The following is a 16628-nucleotide window of genomic DNA, read 5'->3' on the forward strand; positions in this document are numbered from 1 at the left end:
ATAATTTTTTTCATGTGGTGATTGAGACACTATTTTAATGGAGATCGAAAAGTTTGATGACTTCATTGATTATCTCTGAAAATGTAATCTAATGAAGCCTTGTGTGAATCAACCAAAAGGGGCAATTGGAATCTCAAAAGGGGTTTGCAAACCTAAGAATTTTTACATTTTTGTTCCAAAAGTATTAATTTATAATTCTAGTTAAATTCAATTTACCTCTTTCAACTTTACGTTTAAAATCATTATGAAGAAAATAATGAATTAAATTAAAGTTGATTATAATTAATCAAACTGGAGAGTACAATAGTATATGTGATCAGATTAGAAGTGCGGGGATTCAGACGATTATGAGTGTAAACTTCAACGAGGTAAAATGAATTTACCTATTTAAAGTATAAACTCAAATATCATATTGCTCTACATGATAATAGATAATAGTACGTATATTAGAATAATAACAACATACATGATAAATAAGACTAATATATCTATACTATTATTAAGAGAAGAGGGTTTGTTAGCCAAAATAGACGTGAAAATACTCAAATACCCTCACACCATAAGTTATATTAAATTAATATTTAATAAATTAGGGATATAAATGTAATTAACAAAATAACAGAAAAGTTAAAAAAAAAAATTCTTCTGCGGATAACTACCCCTACCCACTATCTACATTACCCTTACTTCCCCTACCCACTATTTGCAGATATCTAACACTATTTACAGATATTAATTTTTTAGTGAAAAAAAATTCTTGCACATGCAAAACATGTAACTGCAGACTAGTATTATGAAATTGAAGATAACTCTATGGCCCCGTGAGGTTAGCATTGCAACAACCAACTCCTTCATATCTCTCCGCGTCAAGTCGATTTTTTGTCCCGAGTCTCTCTGAAACGTGATGATGGTTGCAAGTTGTGTTTCTTCTAGGCTCCTATGATAATATTGTCTTCTTGTGGGACTGGTTTTGTTAGTGTTCATCCGCCTCCCTTTATGTCGATGTACTCACTGGCTCACTGGCAGTGACGATATCTCCCTGTGGATGTAGGAGGTGGTAGGTTGCTTTGGCTGTCAGTGGTGGTGGTGGTTAGCGGCTGGTTTAAGCTTTGACTAGGGTTTCTCTTGTGGAGTTAGGTTATTCTGGGTCTTAGTGATCCGGATATTCACTTAGAGCAATAATATTTTGGTGTTATGAGTTGTTTCTCAACCTCCTGTGAACCTCGCACGCATGTGATTGTGTTGAGGTTCCTAACTTTGGATTACAGATTTATTGGTGTTGGCTTTTATGTTTTTAAGATTACTTAGAAAATGATTCTTGCACCCTTAAAGAATTAGTTTTTAGGTGAGAGGAATTATTCTTACATAAAGGGCGATACTATGATCAATTTATTTTTTATTTCTTTTTATACTTTTCTTTTTTTATAGTACTTGTAAACTTTTAAAAGGTGTGATTGCTAATGCCATAGGCCTAACCCAAGGAGTGATACAGGTCGTTGATGATAGATATTCTTTTTTCTTCATCACAAAATTAAATTTTATGACAAATGGACTTTTTCAAAACTAAAAACAAAGAACACTATACAAAACCAAGAATTTGTCCACAGACCACAGCCACCTACCTGTCTCTAATATTTTAAAAAGAGGGTGTTTCTATTCCAATCCAGTAAATTTCTTAATATATCCAGCAATTAAAAGATTGTTCTGTATTTTTCAATTTTGCCCTTGTCATAATACACCCAGCATACACAAACCCACAAACCCACAAGTATAGCAGTTGCTATTGTTTACTGACGACGGCCTGCAACAAAATAAACCACCAAGATTGAGACGGTTCCTATAGCCTCAGAATTGAAAATGGCTTCCATCGATATCTTATCATTCATAGTCTGTTCAGGCTGAAAGAGTCTACTGTTTTATTTGTCATGAAGATGACCTGCAATCTAGTGGAGTCTTTTTGGGAAGCGGCATGACAAGAATAAGTAGAGAAAAACGATGTTCATGCACCAGATATCATAGTTGACCACACAGTCTATCTTCCACGTGCTCCCACCCATCATAATCCCCTTGTTAATTCATGTTCTGGAGGTAGTTGCATAATGGAAAGAATTGTATTGTGATTTACCCCAAGTTATGAGTCCCTAGCTTGGTCTTTGACCAAAGGATTCATTGTTCAGTTGTTTATTTGTGCATGTATTTCTAATTTTCTTGTCGTCTGAATAACTTTTATCCGTGGTAACATAATTTAGATATCATTTTTTATGGTGTCCATATGATCTGGGCAACCTCAAGAGCCTTAGAGATGCTCAGCTTGCTATTGTGTTTGCTAGGTTAAATTAAACAAAGGTTGCTGAGTTTATTTAAATAAAGATAAAACAGAAAAAATAGAATAATATTTAGAATGATAGATGTACATAAATATTTCTTAAATACATTTAGAAAGACTTTAAAAATAAATTGAAATACTTTATTTTTTGGGAGGATACCTACTGCCTAATAGTCGGCCATTGAGAGATCGGCCCCCACCTGATAATCGGATTTGACAGCGTCGTCGATTTCCGCCGGAAATTTTGGACGGTCGGATGTGCAGATAAGGTAAGGTGGTAGGTGGTACGCGGTCGCCAAGTGGTGGTGGGTGGTTCGTGGTTGCATGCGTCACGTCTGGTGGTAAGCTGTGACGTGAAGGCCAAGCTGTCCGCGTAGCCATCTGTGGGGCCCAATGTACGTGGCGTTTCAGAGTTCATACTGACTGGCTGACTGGATTTCGAAGATCTGTCCTTCAGGCCAAACAAAGTGGATAACAGTATCTACTCCCCCACGTGTCAACATCCAATCATAAGAGTGACTTTCTCACTTTCTTCTTTTTTGCCTTTTATTTCTTTGTTTTTTCCAAACCATGAGTTTTTTTTTTTTTTTGAAAAAATGCACGAACAGTGTGTCCGGAGACTCTGAGGACTGTCAAAATGATACCTGAACTTTCAAACGTATCAATGTGATACCTGGACTTATATTTTCTTGTCAACGTAGTACTTACATCAACTTTCCGTCACGACACCGTTAAATTTACCACGTGTGAGGCACGTGAGATACAAAATGAAGGTAAAAAGACTGATTTGCCCTATAACTGACATTTAAATCTGAGGACTGTCAAAATGATACCTGAACTTTCAAACGTATCAATGTGATACCTGGACTTATATTTTCTTGTCAACGTAGTACCTAAATCAACTTTCCGTCACGGCACCGTTAAATTTACCACGTGTGACTGTGTGAGGCACGTGAAGTACAAAATGAATGTAAAAAGACTGATTTGCCCTATAACTGAAATTTTAAATATTTTTTTGGTAAAAACATTTTAAATATTTTTTTTTTTTTGGTAAAAAGACTGATTTACCTTTAATTGTTTTCACCCCTCCACCTCTCGTCTTCTTCCTCTCCCCTCGATCAACCACTCTTTAAAAAGACTGGTTGTCCTCGCCAATTCCTCCCGCAACAACACCTCAGTACTCCTCTATTTCAGGCACACGGCGCTGACGCTGTTGACACCAACGAAAGGATCGGCGGCGCACTTCATCGCCGATTTCAGATCTTTGACAAGCAAGGCTTCGAGAAGACTATGTCCTTCATTTTGGAGGATGAAATTGAAATTGGGATTGAGATTGGGATTGGGATTGGGATTTGGATTTGGATTGGGTTCTCTGGAAACTTCGACGGTACTCAAAGTGGGACTTGAGTTCGAGGAAGGAGGAGGGCGGAGAGATCATCTATATCATTACAGCATTACTTGCTGGTGTTTTTGTTGTAGTTAATAACTTGATATTAATGGATTTTGAATTTGAGTTCGAGTTTTGGTGGAGGTGTGGGTGGTGACGAAAAATGAAATTCAGGGTTTCTGCAACGTCTTCTTGGTTCTTCTTCTTCATTGCCCATTTTACAACAGGTCTGCATTGATGTTGTTGAGGCGATTTCAAAGGAGGAATGGAATTTTGTGTTAATTCGATCAGATACATCTGTGATTGTTTTGGTTGTTTTGCAATCCAAGTCTTCGTGCTTTCTTTGTTGGACTTGGAGGTGTTGAAGAGGCCATCGACCTCGCTGCGGAAGCTGATAAGGCAGCGGGTCTTCTCCTAGATCCAATGCTCGGCCCGCTTCTTCGGTGTGATGACTTGGATTTTCATTATTTAATTTTGGTAATTAATAATGGATCAGTTGTACGAATAATTGTTATTGTACTTTATTCGTAGGTTGTATGTGAAGTGGAATGGTTTTCGTACGTATAATTATTCGAATTTCACAGTTTAGGGGGTCGTGTGAAGTTTGACTTTTTATACGTTGGGATTCTCGGGAAACTTCCTTCACAAAAGTTGTAGAGCGCATCGATACGAGTTCGTGGACATGCGGAATGCGAAAATCAGAGTTTGTATGAGAAAGTTATGGTCATTGGAAGAATTTTCCATTTTGGTATAAATAAGGAATTTCCGAAAATATTTTCATTAATCACATTTCCATTTTCGGAAACCCTTTTTCTCTCTCTTTTCTCTCTCGGTCGACTCCTTCAGAATCAAAGTTTTCCGCCTGACCTGACCCGACTTTTCCGGCGAGCTCCGGCGACGAAACTTCCCAGATCAGTTCGCCTCCTCCATCTGGTCGTCCCTCTGGCATCCTCTAGTGGCGATTCTCACCCACGGCGGCACTAGAAGGCGATGAAGATAGAGGTATTCGAATCCGACCGGAAAACGTAGCTCCGGCGACGGCACGGCTTCAAGTTTCCTTCTTTGGCTTCGTGGGAGCCTTCTGGATCAATCTATGGTGTTTGTTTGGATCGATTTACGTGGAAATAGGTTCAACTCGGATTGAGCAAAAATTCAAAGGTTGTGAGGTAGTTTTCGACCATTTATGCTTGTTTTCTGACTTCGAGCTAGTTATGAAAATTCATAAGCATGCTTAGATGAACAACTTTGATGTTGGGAGTTTTGTGAAATATTGAGTTTTGGCTGGCGGCGATGCGTCACCACCTGTGGTAGCGTTCTGGCGGTATTCCGGCCATGTGAGGGACTGTTTCTGGTATTATATGTCTTCTACTCGTCGATACTAGCGTTTCGATATATAATACGCAAATTTTGGAGTTCGTATGAAATTGTTATGATTTTTACAGTTTCATACCGGTTGATTTATTCGATCCGTGAGGATCTGAGCGTCCGATCGACTTGTGGTTTGACATATCGATCGTGGAAGTATTCCGGAGACTTTGGGAGGTCTCGGATGTGGTTCGCCTCGATTGGCGCCACTTTGGGGATTTTAGTTCAAAACAGGGGTTTCAGACTTAAATCGGTTATGAATTGTTACTAAGTTGAAACCGTATGTGATTAGGTACTTGACGAAGTATCCTTGGACGGTTGTTTTGTGGTTTGGCTGTTTTGTTCTGTATTGAAGACGCAGCGGGGGTTTCAAGGTGAGTAATCTCACAAGGTTCATTTACAAACGGAAATACCTTCATCGTTTTGAGAGTTATTTATTAGGACTAAATACTCGTTACTCCTCATACTTTTGCATGAAAAACAGTTTAGTCCAAAATTTTAAAATGAAACAGTTTAGTCCTTATTCTTTCTAATTCTCACACAACAGATCCTAAAATGACTATTATATCCCTCACTTTTTATTTTTTTATTTTTCTCTCTTTTTATTTTTTCTGCCTCTCTCTCTCTCTCTATATATATATATATACACACACACACACACACACACACACACACATATACACATGTGTGTGTGTGTGTGTGTGTGTGTGTATAGAGAGAGATATACACACACACACACACACACACACACACTATATATATATATATATATAGAGAGAGAGAGAGAGAGAGTGAGGGGTATAATAGTCATTTTAGGACATGTTGTGTGAGAATTAAAAATAATAAGGACTAAACTGTTTAATTTAAAAATTTTGGACTAAACTGTTTTTCATGCAAAAGTATGAGGAGTAACGAGTATTTAATCCTATTTATTAACTGCAAACTATAGTTGGTATTAGTAAGCATTCCTGAGCGGATGACTGCGTATGTATATATATATATATATATATTTACGTGAAATATATATGGGTTGGTGGATTTGTTGACTTATGAAAACAATATACATGAATGATGCTTTTATTGTTTTGTGATATGGCTTTTCGGAAAACAAATGATTGTGGAATTGTTGATTCGATTTGTGTATGAAAACAATAAGCATGATTATACTCATTTATTGTTTTGTGTTATGGTTTTTCGGAAAACAATGATTATGGAAATGTTGATTTCGATTGTTTTGAAAAGCGTTGAGATTGTATAACATTTTGAGTCCTGTGCGACTTCTTTAATGTTTTATTCCAAGGGACTGAAAAGTTAGAGGAATGAAGGTCTATGACCTTGGGCAGAATATCAGGTAATCACGTTTTTGGCCGGACGAGTGGTTACGAATTCAGTTAGAGCTCTAGTCTGTCTGCCACATTTGTGATTCATGGGTTAACGGGGCAAGGTTATATCTAACTCATGAGATTACGTGTTTTTAGGGAACAATGTGTGAGTTGCTTTCTTATTAACGGTTTTTAAGGGGACAAGGTGTAAGTTGTTTTCCTTATTAACGATTTGATAGAAATCAAGTGTGGGTTGCTTTCTATGGTACAATTTGATAGAAATCAAGGAGCAAGTTGCTTTCTATGGTAAGATTGATAGAATTCAAGGTGTGAGTTGTTTTCTATGTTATATTTGATAGAAATCAAAAAGTGAGTTGCTTTCTATGTTACGCTTTGATAGAAACCAAGGAGTGAGTTGTTTTCTATGTTGCGTGTTTTTAAGGAATCAAAGTGTGAGTTGTTTTCCTTATTTCTTGTGTGAGTTATGTTGATTGTTTTTAGTTACTCATACGGGCATGCAAAAGCTTACCGGCTTTGTTGTGTGGCAACCCGATGCACCATTCAAACGGTGTAGGGGTTAATCATGCAGGTCAGGATAACCGTGGCTGAAGTTGGGGTTGCCTACTTGCAGCTAAACGGTAGGAAGCCAATTTTGTGACTTTACCGTTATTTGGACTTCCGTTGTAGTAAGCTCTGAGGAGCATTTACGTTTTATCTTGATGTTGACAATTTAATTCTTAAGCTTATGTAATATATGACTCTGTGGAGCGGATCAATATTGACATAGTAGGTTCAGGGCATCAATATGTATGTAGTTTAAAGGGAAAAAGTTTCCAAGTATTTGATATTGATGACTGAACGATCTTTTTATTTGTGTTAAAAATCAGGGGCGTGACATTCGGGGTGCAGACCTCGTGGTCCTCGCCGCAACTGCTGGTGTTGCCACCAATTAAGGCAGACTTGGGAGTTGAATAGGGTTGAATGATTTTGCAGAAACAAGTTGGACTTGGTTTTGTGTTTTAGAAGTGAAACGAACAAGGGAGAAGTTTTGCTAAAAAAAATTATTTCTCATTCTTTTTTGTTCTTGGAGTTCCTAGATCTTTCATTTCTCTTTCAAAATGGGTTTGTCGAGTTTAAGAAGATGAACAAGAATGAGTTCAAGAACATGAACAATTGAGATTTTTTTTTTTTTTTTTTTTGCCTTTTTGCTGGGTTTGAGAATATGAACATGAAGAAATGTTAGGTTCATACTTATCAGATTGAGATTTTTTTTTTTTTTTGAGACTATATTGGATTGATCTTGGTTAATAGAAAACGCAAAAAAAATTAATCATCTTTTATTTTCAATATAATAAATTATTATGTTTTTATTTTCAATTTTAAATTTATTTATTTAGGATTTGATGGAATGGAAAAGTCTTTTTTGCCCTCATTTTCGGGCTCACATGCGTCAGACGTGAGTCGAACTGACGGAGCCGTAACGGAAAGTTGATGTAGGTACTACGTTGACAAGAAAATATAAGTCCAGGTATCACATTGATACGTTTGAAAGTTCAGGTATCATTTTGACAGTCCTCAGAGTTTCCAGACACTGTTCGTGCATTTTTTCCCTTTAGGATTTGATGGAGTAGAAAAGTTTTTTTTGCCCTCATTTTCGGCCTCACATGCGTCACACATGACTCGAACTGACGGAGCCGTAACAGAAAGTTGATGTAGGTACTACGTTGACAAGAAAATATAAGTCCAGGTATCACATTAATACGTTTGAAAGTTCAGGTATCATTTTGACAGTCCTTAGAGTCTCCAGACACTGTTCGTGCATTTTTCCCTTTTTTTTTTCTTTCTTTTTTGAAGAATAACATGTGTAGTAACAATATACCATGATTCACCATTTCACCTCAAAGGGGTTACGTCATGACTGAACCACTGTATAGAAACCAACAAGAACATAATACCACCATGATATAAGCTCCGACAATTAAAAAACCAGACAATACTGAAGCTAAAAACCGAACAATTCAAGTTATACCCTCAATTGTTTTTAAACTAAAAGAAAAGGACCTTAATTAGAAGAGGTAACCTCCAACTCTTCTATCGACTCCAACACCATTAGAGCATCCACCTTGGCATCCATCCCCACCGTAGAAGTTTTAAATTTCTTCTTAGGTTTCTTAGCATCCAAGTTCAACTTTCAGGAAACCTTGTCCCCTTCAGGCTTGTTCTTGCTATCCAAAGGACGTCAAACTCTAGCTTTCTTTACCGGAGAAACTTTCAAGGTACCTTCCTTTATTGGGAGAGACAATGTCAGCTCAAAATCCAGCTCCACCGGAACTGTTATTACAGTATCAATGCATTTGATCTGCTTACAATAGGACACCAGAGCCATGTAGGCAATCCTCTTTTCCCTAGTACATAGAGCCGCCACCTGGTTTCCTACCTCCACTTATGATGGTGGAGCAGCCACCACCACTGGTTTGCCCTAAATCGATCCAATTGTTCAGCCAGAGCACATGTCGAGTCACCCGGGATTGTGAACATTAGCGGCTTAGGTGTCCTTATAAACATATTCAGAGCCTGAGCCCTAGCCACCAACCTAAACAACTACGTCGTCTTGTGTAATCGAAACAATGACGTAAGTGGTCGATCCATAAATTCTCTACAAACTCTAAGTTTGGAGATCTCAACAAGCTCCAAGCTTGGAGTGAGCACGAACCCCTACAGTTCGGCATAATTAGGTCTCCCCTATGATGAAGAAAGGGGGGTAGGAGAATGGAGTTTGCAAGTCCCCGAGAAAAAGAAGAGAAATTGAATTAAAAACTCTAAAAAAAAAGGGAACTTTTAGAAAAAAAATACTTCGAAATAGGTTGTCGAAAAATTTGACCGGAAAAAGTCGTGGGAAAGTTGACCGGAAACGGTCAACCGGTGCTGACGTGGTGCTGGGGTATGCTGCTGACGTGGCAGTGGCAGTGGATCAGTTGGCCGAGTTGACTTTGGGCTTCTGGCCTTGTTCCTTTCTTCTTCTGGGCTGGGCCTTCCTTTCTTCTCTTCTTCTTTTCTGCCGGTTCAAAGTGCAGCTTGAACTTTTGGCCGGTTCGGAGATTAAATGGCCGGTTGAGGGAAAAGTTTTTCCTGTTCCCAAATTATGGGATTGAGACGTTGCTTCTGGAAAAATTTGGTAGTAATTGGAGGTCTGGAAGGTGGTGAACCGGTGGAATATTTTCTGCGGGTGGTTGGGAACTTCAATATATGCGGCGGTGATTGCTAGGATTTGAATGCTACGATTTTAGGGTTTCAGAGTTAGTGCTTCGTGCTGATAACGTGTTTAAGGAAAACTGAATTGAGAGAGAATTTAATCGTACTTTCATTGATAATAAGGGGCTCTTTATATAGAGGATTACAAGCATAGAGATAGAGTTGTACATTTTTTTTTTTTTGAAAGGAAGACGACAAACTATATTAAGTGAAAATTGAGAATTACATGGAGTGATGCATAAAACATCAAAAGAAAGCAATAAAACATAACGAGATGCACAAACGCATCTGTAGTGAAGAAAAAACAATAAAGCATAATTAGATGCAAAATCGCATCAAGAACAAAAGGGAACCAGGTAACCATGTGACTTGATGCCGTAAGGCATTGCTGCACTGCATATGTCACTGAAGCAGTGTAAATAGGAGAGTAACCGTAACTATAACCGATGATATGACTACCTAGGAGAGGCGATTCGCTCACCAAGAGATCGAAAGCGACCAAGGGTGTCAGAACCTCGGATTTAGGCAGACGAACTCTTAAGAACCAGAACCAATACCAGAACAATATGAGCAGCTGTTTCGGATCCAAGATCCGAAATAGAATACGACCTGGGTCCCAAATGCAGATCCAAATCCGGCCTAAAACCAAGATCAAGTCTGACGGGTCAAACTTGACAAAGGCCAAGGCCCAACATAATCTGATCTGGGCACCCAAGCTGGCTTCAGCCCGACATCCGGCGACCCTTCCATATCTGCAACGCCGGAAAGCTCTCGTCTCGGTGTCAACCACACGACTCTAAGCGCCACCATCCATGGACTGCTGCACCGCCGTCGATCTCTGGCATGAAATCTCTGGTCGCGAACTCCCTCTGGTCCGACTTGGAAACCAGAACCCAGAAAGAAATTCCAACACCCGCGGTCGTTCCAACCTAGCACACCATTCTGATTCCCATCGCCGAAGTCTACGAGACCAGACAAACCTATCAAGCCGGATCGGATCCAGCCTCCAGCCAACGATGAAAGCCTTCTGACGCCATTCCTCGCCCAGCCACCTCGTCGCCATCCCTAAACCCGATTTAAGTCGAGCCCGGCTTGGTCGGAATCTCGACGCCGTCCCAAACCAGAACGGGAACGCAGCCTCTTCCCCACTCTGACGAAAAGCACTACAGGCAGACCGGATCTGGGACAACACTACATCCATGGCTTCTTCCCATTGACACGACACACGATCAGAACGAATCTGATCAGAAGAACTTACCACCGGCCGAGATGCGAACCACGACCCGATACAGGACACGGCGGGAACCGTGCGCACAACAACCGACGCCGAGGACGACATCGGAACAGTACTCCATCGATGATGGAGAAAGGTACAGAGAGGCCGGAGGCGGCGCTCTCCCAACCCTAGCAGAGCGCTAGGTATTTTCATTTGAGATAGAGTTGTACATGGAAACATAATCGTAAATTGATTGGATATCTCCTAAGATTCTATGAGAATATCTCTAATATAAATTCTATTTCAACTAGAGCAAGTAACATCGAGTTTGGGCCAGACAGATATTCTTGATTTACTTGAACACTTCCTTTTTTTAATTAATTTTATTCAGTTTTGTTTTGTAGCTTTGCTGATGTTCTTGAAATTTCCACAAAGCCGACAGCTTTCCTTCTTTCTTTTCCGATTTCACATTGTAAGATTGTCTTTTTGCCCATTTTTTAATCTCACACACTTTTAGGGTACAACTCCCAAGGGTCTAGTGCTTTTCCCAGCAGTGATCAACGCCAAACCAGCCTAGCGGTCTTGGCACGTTTACATATTCCCCACAAGGTTCTGGAAAAAGGCCAGATGCGAAGCATAAATAAATCATAAATGAAGATGACGGGACCATACAATGACCTGACCTCTTTATTACGAGCAGGACATATCTCTAATCAATTTATGATTTATAAATGAAGAAACAAGTACAAAACAATGACATTAACTAACACAAGAAAATCGTTCCATTAATTATCAGCAATATATCTAACTATGTAGACTAACTGACTAAGCAATAATTCATGTAAAATTGTTTAAAAGTCACATAAAAGTCGTCAACTAATGCTCCAAATTTATAGAGATTTGCTCGATTTTGGAAAACTCTTCTATACATTGGTGGTGTAAGTGAATTAACCGATCTAGCAGATTTCAGTCGTTAATATTTATAGGCTACATTTTTTTTAATAATAAAAAAATATACTTGATGTTATCGAGTCGGTCATTCCTGTTAGTGCAAGTGCACATCGGTTCACTAAATACTCTCTTCTCAATTTTGGCTTCTCATTTACCCTTAGCATGGAGCTCAACCCCGATGGAGCTTTTCTTACCTCAATGTCCTCTTTGAGACATGGCTGATGTACTTCATGACATACGGGGCATGGGTCGTTTTTGTTTGGGTTTGGACTTTTGATAATGAGGTTACTTGGATGATAAATTATACTAAACATAAATTTACTATAATCTCTTGTTCTTACGAGGCATTAGTATTATCGAAAGACATAGAGGTGTCAACTAGAACAAAGCTCATTTAAAGTCAGTCCGAGCACTACTTGCAATAGGTTGGATAAATGTTTTCTCTAACGCACTCAGTCCCAGTCATTACATGAACCGACTCTAATATGACATAATTTTACTATAATCTCTTCTTCTTTTGAGGCATTAGTATTATCGAAAGGCGTAGAAGTGTCAACTAGAACAAAGCGCACTTAAAGTCAATCCGAGCACGACTTACAATGAGTTGGATAAATATTTTCTCTAACGCACTCAGTTTCAGCCATTACATGAACCAACTCTAATATGCATGAAACCCGAATGAGTTTTCTTTAAATAGACCAACTCGTTTGACATAGGAATATGAAAGCTCAATTGGGTTTCAACGAAAAAAAGAAGGGAAAAAAAGAAGGGAAAAAAAAGCCAAGTGAGCGTAGTCTTTACTTCATGAGTTAGCTAGCATGTGTTTCCTTTCCCAACTTGGCAAGTGGCAACACCTCAGGTGTCTCTATCAACAATTAACACTATTCATTAACAAGATTGGCAATCACAATAAACAAAGAAACTTACAAAGTCCACAATATCCAATCAAGAGTAGATATTTGTCCCACTAAAATAGGTTGACGATTCATAATTAGGGACGGCGTAGTGTTATAGCCATCGCAATTCTCAATTGATAATGCTTCAGTCGTAGACATCGCAAAAGGAAAACATGACTGATAATCATTCTTTATTTGATCATATGATTCACATAGTTGAAGTCACAATCAACAAGACAAAAGCGACCCCAATCTGATTAAGACGGGAAAATGACTAGTATGGTTATGCTTGTTACCTTATTCGACATCATACCGAAAGAAGATGAAAAAGGAAAAGAGAAAAGCACTCTTGCAAAATATTGTTTGCAAACATGATATTTTTGAATCCAAATAAATTTAGAGATGATATTTTGAATTCAAATAAACTTCAAGCATCTTTAGTAGACTCTATCTTAGCTCATTAGCTATTTTAGAAAGTATGTTTAACTTTTTATTAATTTTAGCATCTGCACCAGACTCAAGTGATTATTTATTTTAACTTTTAGCTATTTCGCTTCTAAATATAGAAATCGAGATAAAACTTTCTATTATTTTGTTAATTCAAAACATTTCTTTTAAGTTGTTGCATGTAAATGTAATTGATAAATGTGTTTAAACTATTTTTTTTTCATTAAAAAAATATATATAATTTCAAAATTAGCTAAAATAGAAGGAATCTATACAAACGTATTGTTAAATTAGAGCATCTTTAGCAATGCTAGCCATTTTTTAGTCAAATTTTAGCTAAAAAGTCATTTTAGCTAGCCACTTTAGAATTACGTCTGCATCAATGCTCTCTATTTTAGCTAGTTTTAAATTTATATCATTTTTTAAATGAATATTAAATAGTTTAAATGTATTTATAAATTACATAAAATAACTTAAAATGAATGTTTTAAATTATAGAGAGCCTTATCCCGCTCTCTATATTTAGGAGCGAGATAACTAAAAGTTATAATAGAGAGCCACTTAGGAGTCTGGTGCAGCTGCTAAAATAGATAAAAAGCTAAACATGCTCTCCAAAATAGCTAATGAGCCACAATAGAGAGTTTGCAGAGCATCTCCAACAGTGATACTTATATTTATAGCTAAAAATAGCTAAAAGTGAAATATAACTAGTTAGCTATTAAGTTATGCTCCAGTAGAATACCTAAATCCCAAGTTAAATTTAGGTTTTAGTTAAATTCTCTCTCATCTCTAGCTAAATATAGCTAGAGAATTTAGCGAAAGTTATATTTAACTTTTGTTTAGGTATGCTGCTGGAGTAGAATTTTAGCCTAAAATTAGCTAAATATTACATTTATTTTGAAATAAGTAGTCTGTTGGAGATGCCCAAAGATACTCTTAGCTAGTCAAAATGACCTTTTAGTTAGTTTAGCGATAATTTAACTAAAAAATTATTGCTAAAAATACTCTTAAACTTCAAGTTACCATATGATTCACCGTTGCAGGCACAATAAAAAGAGTTATCACTTAAATAATTATTATCTACTATAGACTCTAGAACAATGACAAGATATATAGTGATAACTTCGAGTTTGATATTTCTCCCAAAACATTCTACCTAAAAATACTAGTTCTGTAAGGCGAAATAACCACATCTTTTTCCATTGATGTAACATAAGAGGCTGAATTATCCAATAGAAGACAATAAAATCAAACTGCTTGAACTGACACAATTCTAGTAATAAACCTGCCAAATTCACCAAACTTCAAAGCAACGCGGTGTAAACATAATTGAAAATAGCATGGAAACAAGAAACCAACTTAGAGCATTTTTAGCAGACTCTCTATCTTAACTCCTTAACTATTTTGGAGATCATGTTTAGCTTTATATCAATTTTAGCAACTGCATCAGACTCCTAAGTGGCTATCAATTTTAATATTTAGCGATCATGCTCCTACATAGAGAGAGCAAAATGAGGCTCTCTATTATTTTTGTTAATTTAAAACATTTATTTTAATTTATTTTATGTAATTTATAAATGTATTTAAACAATTTTTTCTTCTATTATTTATCTTGGGGCCGTGACCAGTTACCCAATTTTTATCTAAAAATTGTCCACTTGCTCCACTAAGAGTTTTTTAACCTCATTTACCCAATCTAACATCTATTGACTGTATTGCCCTCATATTCTCTCTCTCCCTCTCTCTCTCTCTCTTTCACGAGACGACCCTCAGCCTCTCTCTCTCTCTCTCGACCGAGACTCCCCTCAACCTCTCTCTATCTCTCTCCTCTCTCTCTCTCTCTCTCCTCTCTCTCTCTCTCTCTCAGAAGCCTCGCCGGAATCTGAATCAGACTACCATGGCTTCTTCTTCAATCCATTACGATATTCGCTGCGCCCTTCTTCTTCACTTGGCCACGTCATCTTCATCACCATCATCGTCACCTTCGCTGTCATCGTCGTCGTCCACGATTAGGACTCTCAGTCCCCACCGCATAACCTCGCGCGCCTCCTAGGCACGTCGGGTGCTGTCGTCGATCCGCGTCAGAGCTTTCTCCAATGACCAGTCGAAAGAGGCCGTCAAGCTTCTGGAGAAGCAGTCGACATGCACCGCCGATGAGCTCCACCATCAACCTCGTCCCCAATCCAATTGATTCTGGAGCTTAAAGGTCTGGCCATTTGCACCTGCAATTTCACAGTTCCGGCCGATCCAACAGCAAATCGCCGGTCCCTCCGTCCCCGGTCCATCAGATCCGGTGCCCAGATCACTTTTTTTTTTTTTTTTTTTCGGTATCCTGAGTTTTTTTTTTTTTTTTTTTTTTTTTTTTTTTTTTTGTATCTGTAATGTATTCATTTTGGTTCACTTGAGACAAATAATATGATTATTGGAGGGTAATGATATGGTTATTGAGACAATAATAGGATTATTAGGAGGCAATAATATGAGTATTGGGGGGCAATAATATGATTACTAGGGGGGCAATAATATGATCAATTGTGACCTGTAGTGTATTTATTTTGGTTTTGGGAGTTTATCCAATTCACTTGACGGAAATAATATGAATTTGGGAGGCAATAATATGATTATTGGGAGGCAATAATATAAGTATTGCGGGGCAATAATATGATTACTGGGGGGGCAATAATATGGTTACTAGGTATTATTAGGGGGCAATAATTTCAGACGCCGGAATCCGGACACCAGTCCGGTTGCCGGATTCCGAATTCTGGTGATCGGTCACCGGTCGCCGGATTCCGGTCACAGGAGTCCGCGGCTGCCACTGGTCACCGGAGCTTTGCAAGGTGGAGGATGACTTCTCTCTCTAAGTGAGAAAGAAGTCAAGGGCAAAAAAGTCTCAAAAATTAATAAAAAGAATTAAAAAAGAATTAATTGGGTAAAGGGGAAATAATCCCTTAGAGTGTTTTGGGTAAATGGGGTTTTTAAACTCTTCGTTGTGCAAGTGGGCAATTGTTAAGCTGAAATTGGGTAAATGATCATTTCCCCTATATAATATACATTCAAAATTAGCTAAAATAGAGATAATTAATGCAGAAGTATTTTAAAGGTGGCTAGCCAAAATAGCTTTTTAGTTAGTTTAGCCAAAATTCAACTAAAAGACGACTAGCATTACTAAAAATGCTCTTAAACTTTAAGTTACCATATAATCCACCTTCACAGGTGCAATAAAAAATAGTAATCACTTAAATTATTATTACCTACTATATTCTCTAGAATAGTGACAAGATATAAAGCGAGAACTTAGAGTTTGATGTTTCCCCATGACATTCTACCTAATAAAAAAAAATTACTAGTTCTGTAATGGCGAGACAACCACATCTTTTTCTTTCGATGTAACATAAGAGTCTAAATCTTATCCACGAGAAGCCAGTAAAGTCAAAAAGCTTGAACGGACAATTGCGACAATAAA

The sequence above is a fragment of the Rosa rugosa genome, chromosome 4 (genome assembly GCF_958449725.1).
Source record: "Rosa rugosa chromosome 4, drRosRugo1.1, whole genome shotgun sequence".
Taxonomy (NCBI): Eukaryota; Viridiplantae; Streptophyta; class Magnoliopsida; order Rosales; family Rosaceae; genus Rosa; species Rosa rugosa.